We start from the raw sequence: 12281 nt of genomic DNA, 5'->3' as shown, positions 1-12281 counted from the left end.
CTGAGTTACACCAGTGAGTTTGTACTGACTTTTGGGAATCACTCTTGATTTGTATCTCTCTGAGAGTTAATTAAACACTGAGCGCTTAATGAGATTGTTTAGGAACAGGTCTGCAAGGATATACCATGTGGCTTTGTGCAGGTGAATAGGTGCAGTGGATGGACTGGGCCTATTCACCCTTGTAAGATTTTACAGAATCAAATTTTTAGGTATGATTTCAAATTTTAGCTTTTCTTTCAAGTTTTGAAGAGAATCTGAAATATTAAAATGTGTTTAATATCTGCAAGAAGATTAGTAACTAAAACTGTATTGTTATGGCTGTAGTGAACTACTTTTTATGACTACAAACACAGTAATTTTTGATTCAGGATTTCTATAAAGTAAGTTTTCTAACAATAAACAGTGTAAAAGAATGCAGTGTATCCAGCCAGGTACATATTAAAACAACAAAATTATAATGCCTGATACAATAATTATATCGAATGTCCCATGATTATATTAACATTAAAGATGAGGCAGCCTTACAAAACCAAACCAAAACAAACAGACAAACCAAAACCAACACACTTTGAAGAATGAAAGGGGAGAACATTTTGTTTCTGAGAAAAAGTTGCTGCAACAGTAAATGTCTCTATAAGAGAAAAGGACAATTGGAGGAAGAGGAGGGGAAATGTGGAGCAGTCATAGGAGAATGGCACAGAATAAGAAGAGAGGATGGCAGTGATGGGAGCCTGGGAGGGCAGGGCTGAGCCCGTTCCTGTGCTCGCTGCGGGGCTCGGGCGCTGCTGCTCTCCAGGGTCCTGAACGCTGAGAGCCGCCCGGCTGGTCCGGAGGAACACGGAGAGGAGTCGTTTAAATAGGAAATTTGAAGTGAACGGGCCAAAATTAATGAAGAAATTTAAATTTTGGAATAAATTATTCGAATAAATAAGAAAATTCATAAATTCTATTTATTTATTAATTTATTTATCTACTCATTTATTTATTTCCCTGTTGCAGTACAGATTGTTTTGTACATCCTGTGCATTCACTTTGGTTCTTATGGGAAATGTGTGTGTTTTTGCATACTCATGCACAATATTTAGAAAAGAGTTTGATGTGTTCTGCTGACACAAGCTTCCCATTGTTGCATTCCTTGTGCATTAGATCTAATCAGAGATATGCTTCCATTCTGCTTTTCATACTGAGTTAATTCCCTCTTCCAGTGGGCAAGCACACCACAGAGTGTTTCATTTACTTGTCACGGTGAGATCAGGAAATCTATTGTTAATTATTATGGTTTCAATTCCCAACTCAGCTTCCTGTGTCAGATGTGTGAGTGTTCGACTATTAATGACTAGATGGAATATTAGTAACTACACTATGAATATTAAGCTTTCTCTCTTTATTTAGGCAAAATTTTCTAGAAAGAAAAAAAAAATCAAAATGGTACCAGAAAAGTCTCTTGCACATTTGTCCAATAATTGGTTTACATACAAAACTATCAGTTTTATGTGTGCATATACGAATCAAGTGATACAATTCTTCAGACTTTTAAAATGCACATAACATGCAAACATAACATTTAAAACACTGCATGAATACAGAGGTGGATACTAATAATAACAATAATAGCAGATTCATATTAATGAGAAAAATGTTATTGCACGTAGTTAAAATACAAGAAAGATTAAATAAAATAATTTAAATTGTAGCTATCATACCTCATACTTGCATATAGACACTATTTTTATATGTAGTCTCAGTAATTTAATGATTGTCTTTTGTTAATAGGAAACAAAAAACCTAGAATTTCAGTTGAAACTCCTACAAAAGCCCCAATGAGTCCCCAGATCGGAAGCTTCAGAGTGGGAGAGCAATTGTATGAAAAAGGCTTTCCTCGTCTTCCCTTACAAAACAGCAGGAGGGGGGGGAAGGAAAAATGCGTCATAATTTCCAAATGTTGAGTTTCCCAGAACAATCATATATGAAATTTCATATCAGCCACTTCACAGTAAAATACTGTTGGCTTCAGAAGAGGATTTTAGTCTTCAGTAACCATTAGGAATTAAAATAGTGGATGTGTTCCCTTTCTGTAAACATTAAGCTGTGGACTTAGACTATTTGTACAAAAGGTATAGACCTTCCATTTTATTTTTCAAAGGTATTACAGCAACCCCAAACATGACTTATTTTAAACAAGGTATCCTAATATAGCATATACAAGCAGAATACTAAAATGTATTTTGCTTTCTTTTTTGACTTCCTTTATTTTAATATGACATTAAATAAAGAACATTTTCATAGTTACAATTAATAGGAATATAATAAATTAGTAAAGTAACTGCTTTAAAGATTGGTTTTCTTAATTTTTTATTAGCATTATTTAATCCAAAATTTGCAATAAAAATTTTGAGACCTGTTTAGGAGAAGATTGTATCATATACAGGGACTAGGGAGGACTGAGCAAACATGCAGTTGAGTAAATATTCTCTAGCAGGTAATAACTTGGAAGCACAGTGCAAAAATACTGGTTTGAGAAGGCTCTGTCAAGAGTCTTTTTGTTTCCTAATATTATATCCATTCCTCCTGCAAATTTAAATTTTCTTATTCTTTCTGTTTCATTCCTACTAGTAATAGCACACAGGATTAAAGAGTGTTTGCTGAAATGTAATTTAGCTGTTCTTAAATCATGGTGAAATAACATTTCAGTAAAAACATAGTCATGTCATATTAATTTTGATACAACCACAGTGACTTTTCAAATTTACATGTTAAATAACATTTGCAGATCAGGAAAATATTTTTCTTTGTGAAGAAGTTTTATGAAACTTATTATGCTTGGCTGTTTAACAAAGGAAAAAAAAAACCTGGCAATTTTTTTTGTTTTGTTTTAGTTTGTTTAAAATTGTATTTAATCAAAATATCACTTACATGAAAGGAGAATTGGCAAAATACTTGACCAGTTTTCATGGATTTAGGTAACTTTCTTTGCAACATACTAAGCGCTTTTAGCAAAAACTTTCGGTGTCTTTATGATTTCAGGTCTCATATTGGATGACAGAACACTAGGGAGCAGTCAGAAAGATAGGTGAAGAATTTTTTTTTATTTCATTCTTTCACATAATCTAAACACTTGAAATCTAGAAAGATTCTTTCCAAACTATTTGCTTTTCTCAGTAAAACAAACAATTTTTTTTTCTATCAGACAAGACTTTTGCACAATTCAAAAAATGGTATCTTTCCAGTTCCAGAGAGGAAAACTGTCAACACATGGGCAAAATCATAGGAGCAGGAAGACATTCCAACTCTAGTTTCAAATAAAGTAGGTCACATGCTGTAAACTCAGGTAGAGATTTAATTTTTGCAGTCAGTGCCACCAGAGTTGTGTGAATTAAGCTGCTGTTTAATAAAGATTGTGGCATCCTATTCTCTGGGAAGAGGGAAAGAGGTCCTCTAATAAGAGAAGTGTGCTGAGTCAATCAAGTGCCATTGGAAGAAGAGTGAACACTGAATAAACCAGTAATTGACATCTTGTGGCTACCGCTATTGTAAATCAATTAAACTGCACTGAATTCCAACAGGGGAAAGCAGTAGGGGCACAGATCCTCACTGCAGTGCTACCATAGACCATCCTACTGGCAGGCACTGGAAGCCAATTAAAAAACTTACTTATCCAAAATAACACACTTAATGAACACACTGTCTGAAGAGGACTATAATTATCTTCTCCTTCTCATTGTGAGCCTGAACAGGCAATATTATAAGCTCAAGGAGAAACAGTTGAACTATCCCAAGAAAGTTAAATTAATATCCTCAAAAAAATAACCAGTCATTTTTATGGGACTTTTCTCCCATTGCTACCCACTAGCTTCTGCCAAAGTTATTAAGGCTAGTGTGTTTATCAGCTAGATGAAGACACTCAGTCTTCTTTGAAACACAAGTCTCAGAACTGGTCGGCAAAGTAATTTTGTAAAAGTTTCTCTGGATATGGAATTTAATTGAACCCTGTGCAGAGTTTGTACGAGGGAATAAGCTTCCTCTCTGCTGAGCCCTGATGAGGCTGCTGGTGAATCTGGTGTGCTGTGTCTGGGCTCCTCAGGACAGGAGGGACCTGGTGCTCCTGGAGAGAGCCCGGCGCAGTTCAGTGCAGACTGGGGGACTGCAGCATCTCTCCTAAAGGGAAAGCAAAAGCTGAGGGAGCTGGGCCTGTTCAGTCTTGAGAAGAGATGACTGAGAGGAGACCTTAAGAACGTCCGCAAGTATCTGAAGGGAGGGTGTCAGCAGGGTGGACCAGGCTCCTTTTGGTGGTGCTGAGCAACTGGAAAAGAGCAATGGGCAGAAACTGATTGACAGGAAGTTCCACCAGAACACAAGGAAAGGTTTCTTCATGTGTAGGTGACCAAACAGGTTACCCACAGAGGTTATGGAATCTCCCTCACTGTAAATAACAAAAAAAATCTGGATGCAATCCTGTGCAATGTGCAACACACCCCTTACAAGGGAAAAAAGAGCATGGACATTCCAGCAGACTTGATGGTGAATTTCCTCCTCAATGTCAAAGGAATTTTGTTACTTCTATTTTTATCATTCACCTGGTTTTTAAAGAAGAGAGTGTTTCCATAATTTCTTCTCTTCCTGTAGCAAATTTATTTTTGTCGTGCCTCAATAATTTGATAAGGAAAGGTCATGAATTCCAAAGGACACTTGTGTTAATGTAACTAATAATCTCTCAGTTCTTTCTGTCTGTTTTAAAGTAAAATATAACAACTACTCCATTCCATGGAAAGGGCTTCTATAGAGGCTTTCTCTAGCACGAGTCACAGACCACGTGTCAAATGGCTTATTTATAATACAACTGGATTCTTACCACATCTCTATCTCAGCCTTCTTTCACTTTCTTCTCTGTAATCTTTAACTTGTGATGGCAAAGGACTGTAGGTAAAGCCAGAACCCGAATGAAATCTACCTTAAAATTGTTACATTTCCTGATTAAAATGTACAGTATTTTTAAGGGTGGAAGTAACTCAAACTACTGTAAATGCCATATTTGTTGGGGTTTGCCCCATCGCATAAAGCATGTGTGTAACTTGTGTGCACTTGGTTATTTTCATTCATCAATAATATCGATGTAGTTATAGCTGTTTTCTTCCTTTAGCACTAATTTTGAAACATAGACTTGCAAATTCTGCATCTAATGGAAAAAGAAGCCATTTGTTCCTGTTTGCTCCACAAATTTAAAAATACTTCATAAATACATGACATACCCATTTTCTTACTGATTGAATGCAGTTTCATTTTTAAGGATATACCTTTTTGACTTGCATATAAATGAACTGTAAAAAAGATGCAACCTATTTCTATGGCTTCATTTAGGAATAAATCCAGCCTTAAGGCTGATATTATTATAACTAAAATAGGGATTTTTTATTGTTATTTTATGTAGATATATGCATTTTTTTACTGTTTCGAAATTAACATTGCAAATATTGAGACTATTTCTCTGACAAAGTAGATCATTAATTTATTTTTGTCATGCCTCAATAATTTGATTATGTCTGTGTTGTTGTTTGAATTAAAGCTCTAATTTTTAAAAGATTATGATTTAAAACTAGTGATTCTTCTGGGAAACTCTCAAATTCCTCTCTAAAGATTACAGGAGATAAACTTAATGATTAAAAACCCCTGTATTTATTTCCTGAGTGAAGTATCAGTCTGTACTGGTTTTTATTTTGATAAATATTACTGCACATAATTTTCAAAACATAATTGTTATCTGCATGGTTGAGACAGGTTTTCATCCATATTTATTACATGGTTTTATTAATTATGTATACATGTCTGTACACATTATTTACATACCTACTTGCATGTATACCTACAGCCATCAGATGGAAGATTAGCCTCCAGTTTCTTCCAGTGGATTAGACCTGTACTTACAGCATCAACATGAAAAGTCTGAATGTTCCTGTCAATGTGCATGGCAGCCCAGGCATTACAAAAGGCTTTTCTTTGGAAACCTAAAATCACTGCTCTATTTCTTAGAAAGGAAATTGCTTCCTTTTGAGAGTTGTAAACCATACGTTGCAATAGCTGGGTGACCGCAGCATTTCATTTTTGAAAAGCTCTACTGTACTCAGCTTTGCTGAAGTGAACATTTTGATGACTGTAATAAGTGTGCATAAGATGTGATCCTCTTGCTTATCAAGAAACTCATCACATTCAGGGGGAGTCCTGTGCAGAACGACACAACTGCATTCCAGTAATTGACTACATCAGAAACTTTGTTGAGCAGTCCCATGATTTACACACTATTGGAACTATTCTTAAGTACCAGGCAGGGTAATTTGTGTCTATTTGCCTTTTCACCAATGATAGTTTAGGCCTATTTTTGTGCTAGAACCAAGTTTTATGTTGACTTTATAATAATAATAAAGAGGCTGACAGTATCCAAGTTAGAAAACACAAATATATATTCTGAGTTCTGAAGACTTGTAGCTTGTCTGGCCCTTCTAGCCTCTCCAGGTGACTTACTCAGCTGGCTCTCTCATATTTTACCCATTGCATCCAGTGAATGTCACCACTTTGCTTGCAATATTATGGCTTCAGGAGAGTGAAAGGAAAAAACTATTAAGAGAATAACTACCTGTGGCTAGACAGAGTGCCCAAAAGAACTGCAGAATTCCACCTATAACCAGAAACTTAGACAACTGAGATGAAGTTGTTTTTGTTCCTGTCTTGTGTTGATTCCTGTGGCCTTCATTGTTGGGATCATCTTAAACATGTTCTAGTGTTGGGTGTGCAGTTGTTAGATATCTTTCTACAAGGATGTCCCACTTCTGGCATTTTTTTTTCAATATATAATTAAATGAAATGTAGAAAAGCAAAAGTCTAATGATTTTTTTTTCCCCCCACGAAGACTGGTTTGAATTAATGCCTCATATATATATATATATATATATATATATATATATATATATATTGTTATGGGAATTTTCATGAACTGTGGCAAAAATTTTGGCTATGATAGGAATGATGTGAAGCACTCTTACTAGAGCATTACTGAAAAGGATGTGCCAGGGTTAAAAACCGTAAGTCTCTGAAAGATAGAGTTGTTATTATCAATCTAGTGGATATAATAATAGCCTAGTCATATGGTGAAGTTAATCTATGATCTCTCATATAACTCTTTTCCCTCAGTGTCCTAAAAGAAATCCAGGTTGCTCCTTTGTGTACTTATCAAAAGAATTGCTTACATCATAAGAGTGATAGTACAGAAAGTAAAAGGTGGAAATCTCATTTAGTGTGTAGTGCCAGAGGAACTGAGGTGTCTGTGGACAGACTCACAGTTAATACAAGATGAGTAAATGGTTATTTTTTATATTGTTGGAAACATTGGGAAGTACTGGAAGTGCCTCTGTTGGGTGGTGGATGGATGAGTAGGCTTTCTGGTCTTAACCTGAGTCTTTAACAACCTTGTCATAGGAAAATGGCTTTAGATTTCTTCTGGAATAGGTGGTACATTGCATCTACATATTTAGTTTCTCAGAAAGACTGATTAAATGTGGATGCCTAATTTCCCCTTTGTGCCTAGTTTTGCAGGTGTTTCCCATTTGTTACCATTTTATAATGAATGCATAAGGAATATTTTGAGTGAAATTGTGGTCTCATTAAACATGATAGAATTTTTTTAATGGAAACTGGGGTTCAAAATGCAGTATTTTATCAAGACTCACAGTGTGTTTCCTATAAGATTTTCTTCTAACATATTGTTTGCTGGCAATTCTGACTGTTTCAACAATATTTGGGCATTCCATATTACTTGGCAATAACTCGGATTCTCACAGAATCTGAATTCTTTCAGTCTTTTAGAGCCTGAATTCCAAACCCCTGCACCGTATGGTAGCTTTAATCAGGGTAGTCCCAGGGAGCAGGGCCATTGGATACAATACAGAGTCAGTTTTAATTGTAATGGCCCTTACATCAAAGATAACTTGAATTGCAATATAATAATATGAATAAAGAACTAATAATTGTTTTTAGTTGAGTATGGTCCATTTGCTGATGAGAAATTAAATATGGCTTCAGCATAAATATTTAAATATTGTATTGTAAAAAAAAAAATGTACAATTGGGAAGAAGCTGTAAAGGGATACAGAACGAGCATAGCATCTAAAAACAATTATGTTTATTAAGGAATAAGCCCCTAATGTTAAATATTTAAGGGGTGTCATGGTATCCAAACTATGTATGAATATTGCCACTGAAAAGTTGAATTGCACATCTTGTGCGGATTGCCAGCGCAGAGCTGGAAAGCAGAAGGATGCCTGACGATCTCCCCGGAGCCCTATTTCCCTCCCTGCTTTGTAATGTAAATGGCTAGTTTGAATCCCAGCACGGATCCGTGCGCTCAGTCCCCGAGCATCCTCTCGGTTTCCGAGCGGAAGATCACCTGACCGCCGCCTGCGGCTGCCCCTGCACGGACGGACGGACGGACGGACGGACGGACGGACGGACGGACGGACGGAGCGACCGCGGCGCGGGCAGGGCTGGGCTGCGGGGCCGAGCGCGGCCGGGGGCGGGCGGAGGGAGCGCCGCTGCCTCAGCCCTCCGAGAGGCACAACAAAAGAGCTCAGCTGCGCTTCTTGCGCGGCTGTGCCTGGCTTAAGCAGAAGATTCTAGACATCGGTGCCGAAAAAATCAAAGCGCAGCTGAGACTACGTCTGCCGCGGAGATTATTGCCGTCCCCAGAATGGGCTGGATCCAGTACAGGTGGTTTGCAGATCATGCGAAGACAGACGGGCTGAGAGCCATGGAAAGGTGGGATAAGGCGCTGCCTTCTCTTTCTTGCCGTTTTTTTTTTTTTTTCTTTCTCTCTCTCTCTCTGGATTTGTAAAGCAGTGTAGCTGGAACCTGAGTCAGGGTCACTTAACGAGATTAGATGGGGTTTAATCCCACAGAACAGAACGAAAATGGGAGGCACTGCTGTGTTCAGACAGATGTTGAACCCAAACTTGGGCTGAGTTGGACTTGCTGTGAGCGATCCTTGTGCAGCTTTTGACGTTGTCTTTGTTTAGAATAGTTCCTTCACGAAATACGAGGCTTTAGGATGAGCTGCATGCCTCTGTAACAAATTGACTGTTCCAATGCTAGTAGATTTTTACCAGAGAAGCTGCAAATGAAGGCTTTGGAGGTGAGTTTATGGAAATAGGAAGAGCTGTTGACTTTTAATTCCTTGTGATGCGGGCATGGTTAGAAGTTGAGCTGTGCTTGTTGTTGTACATTGTCTGAATTGTAACAATGGGCAGTTCAAGTAGAGCAAGTTTGAATGGTGTTTCTTCAGCATTGTAAATGCATTTCACTGGTATGATCTTTGGCTTTTCACAGAAGGCAAGGAATTTCTTCCTTTTTTTGAGGAAAAAGCTATCATATTTTTTTAAATATCAAAGAACAAGGGCAAATAAGCATTTATATTTGAATGGTTGTTGTTGTTAACACCAGCATGCCTAAACATCTAAAACATATCCCAGCAATTTCTCATTTCTTTTGCTGGGCAGAGGCATTTCTTTTGTTCCTGATTTTTTTCCCCTGCCTCTTTAGAACAAAAGGCATTTCCTTTTATTTTTTTTTTATGGCAGCAAGAGAGTTACATACAAATTAGCAATTTTATACAGGTTAATGCTCTGCTTCATTCTGAAGTAAACTGCCTTAAGGTATTAGGAGGAGAGGGGGTGGGCAAACCGGGGGAGGCTTGACCGATGCCCAAGAAATACTGAATTCAGATGGATTTAGATCATACAGAGAAGCAGACATTTATCTGTAACTGGATTTCAGCTCCATGTCATGCAAAACCTGCAGACTATAGCAGGAAGACTCTTAGCAACCAATAAATCAGATTTGTAATGGGCCTTTAAAAATGTCTGTGAGGGGTGACTGCTTGGGTCCCCTTTGGCCAAATTAAGATGCAATCTGACAGTACAGTAGCATCTGTGTGCTGACATTTTCTCATGAACCTAGTGAAAAATGGCTCCAGATCTCTTCTTCAGTACCCAAAAGACAGTTTCTGAATAGTCATGCATTTTCCCCTTGTATTGTTGTTTGTTATAATCACCATTCTCTCTGGTAATGTCTGACTGGCTTGTTTTGCTTTGCTTTCTTTGACTGTGTGACTGGCTGAGGGGCTGTAGTGGGCAGTGGTTGTTTTACCTGAAACCAGAACCTCGTGCCAATACTACTGCTTACAAAAAGGGAATAATTTTACAAAGTGTGTATTGCAAATGTGTTGTATAAATACTGCTAATAGAGCAGCTTCTGCCAGTTCTGCTGGAATTAGGTAAGTGGGTTGAAAAACATGTGTCTTAAATGATGTGCCGCCCATGATACAGGTGAAAAAGAAATGCCAGCCTTTGGTGAGTGCAGCTGGCAGGTAAAACTGAAAATCCTAACAGAAGGCATTGGAATAAAGTCCTTAAAGGCCAGAAGGATATGTATGGGTACAAGCATTTGTTTATCCAAGGGAGTTCACGTTCAGATACTACAAGAGCGAGGGGAGAGGAGGAGCAGGGGAGGCACTCCTTTAATTGTACTACAAGTGTGCTGGGTGGAAGGAGCCCCGCACGGAATGGCCATTCAGTGTGATTCTGCAGCTCTGCTCCAGCCCCCCTGAGCAGCAGCTGCAGCCCAGAGCTGGGAGCAGCCTCTCCCTGTCCATGTGTGGGGAATTGCAGGGCAGAGAGGAAGGGGACCGTGTTTCTCCAGAGGGATCTGTGCCAGGGGATTCATGGGGCAAATGGGAATTTCACTCCAGTGAAAATCACTTCTTTAAATGTTCCCGCAGATAGGGTGGCTCCACAGCACTAAAGTAGGGCAAGTAGGAGGCAGAAGGGTAGCTGTGAGGAGTTGTCAGTAGTATGGATCCTCTCCAGAAAATGTGGCCAGTGTTTTTTGTGACTGCTTAATAGTGCCTACTATTTTTGTTGGTGCTTAGAAAGCATGTTGCGCGCAGTACTTATAAAACCCCCAAATGTTACTTGCCAGACTTATTGCAGTCTTTTGAGATTCATTTTCGTAGACCTAAATGCTTCCACTACCGCCAGAAAGGAGCAAAAAAGGAACTTTAACACTGAGCAGATCCCATTGCTCCTTCTGTACAGGTAGATAATTTGACAGTAGTAAACACTTGCTTCATGGAAAGTGACACAATTGCACAGTGGGATTGTGAAAAAGAAAAGCAAACATCTTGCAAACCATGACAAGCGGAAATGTCAATGGGAGGTGTTCAAATAAATAGAGTTAAAAAGCTTTGAGTGACAGAAAGATTCCAGGTGCCTTATTCACACTGGCCATAGTTACAAAGCACTGGAATGCAGCTGCAGTTTTGGAAGGTAAACGAAACCTGGCTGATTTTCAGGTGTGTTTGTACATAATCAGAATAAAATGGGAGTCCAGTACTGAACTGGAACAAATTATATTTCAGAACTTTACACATTAAGAAAAACTGGGTTAAAGATCACTACAGGCAGAAAACTTTCCAGAAAGAATTAAATTAGTAAATTTAACCCTAAAGAACACACACATCCAGCTAGGGACACTGTCTATTGATTATGTGGTTATTAACTACAACATTATTTAAAGTGGGATTTAACAGTGAAAATCTGATTTACGAAATGTAGCATTACTTTTGACTTTCATTGTCATTACAAAATGAAAACTGTCCAGGGACTTTGCTTGGAAATGCACATTTTCTCGTGGTGCAATGCTGACACACTGGACCTCTGTAAAGGGAGAGGGGAAACACAAATAAAATGGTGGCACTAGGAAAATTTCTCACTGTCACTTTCTGAAAGCTGTATAAATACATCCTGAATCCTGAATGGATAAACACATGATAAACATAAAAGTCAGGATTGTCTTCTGGTTGTGATGAAAATAAATAATAACAAGAATTAGATAGATTAGTATATACTAACAGGAAAAAAGACTCAGACCCAGAGTATTGAAATCTGAGAAAATTCTATTTACATTGAAGCAGTCCAAGTAGCAATTGCCAGTGTTCCAGCTGACAGACTCATCAAACAGCCCACCTATTTCCCATTTCAGTAGCAAATGCCTATACAGAAACCATCATGCTCTCACTGCAAAATAAGCTTAAGAACATTAAAGACCATATAATATTCCCAGCTGCCCTAATGCAACCAGTTTAAATCAAGTTTGTTGTAAATGATGTCACTATAACAGAGCTGATTGTAGCCCACAGGGCCAGGAAAAGAGTATGGTCAGCATAATTTACCTTTTTTTTTTTT

The 12281-nt window shown here is 38.0% G+C and overlaps 1 protein-coding gene across 12 annotated transcripts in view; it reads left to right on the top strand.

The window, feature by feature from the left end:
- Positions 1-12281, top strand: part of MAGI2 (membrane associated guanylate kinase, WW and PDZ domain containing 2) — a 701395-nt gene that overhangs the window by 306018 nt on the left and 383096 nt on the right. The window contains exon 1 of one of the 12 annotated variants that reach the window (XM_058021984.1): positions 8577-8799. The exons of the other annotated variants lie outside the window; for them this stretch is intronic. The gene's annotated coding sequence lies outside the window, so the exon portion shown is untranslated. Of the gene's footprint in view, positions 1-8576; positions 8800-12281 lie in introns of those variants that run through there. 12 annotated transcript variants of the gene reach the window in all.

The sequence above is a fragment of the Melospiza georgiana genome, chromosome 4 (assembly GCF_028018845.1).
Source record: "Melospiza georgiana isolate bMelGeo1 chromosome 4, bMelGeo1.pri, whole genome shotgun sequence".
NCBI lineage: Eukaryota > Metazoa > Chordata > Aves > Passeriformes > Passerellidae > Melospiza > Melospiza georgiana.
This window is presented reverse-complemented; position numbering and strand designations above follow the sequence as displayed.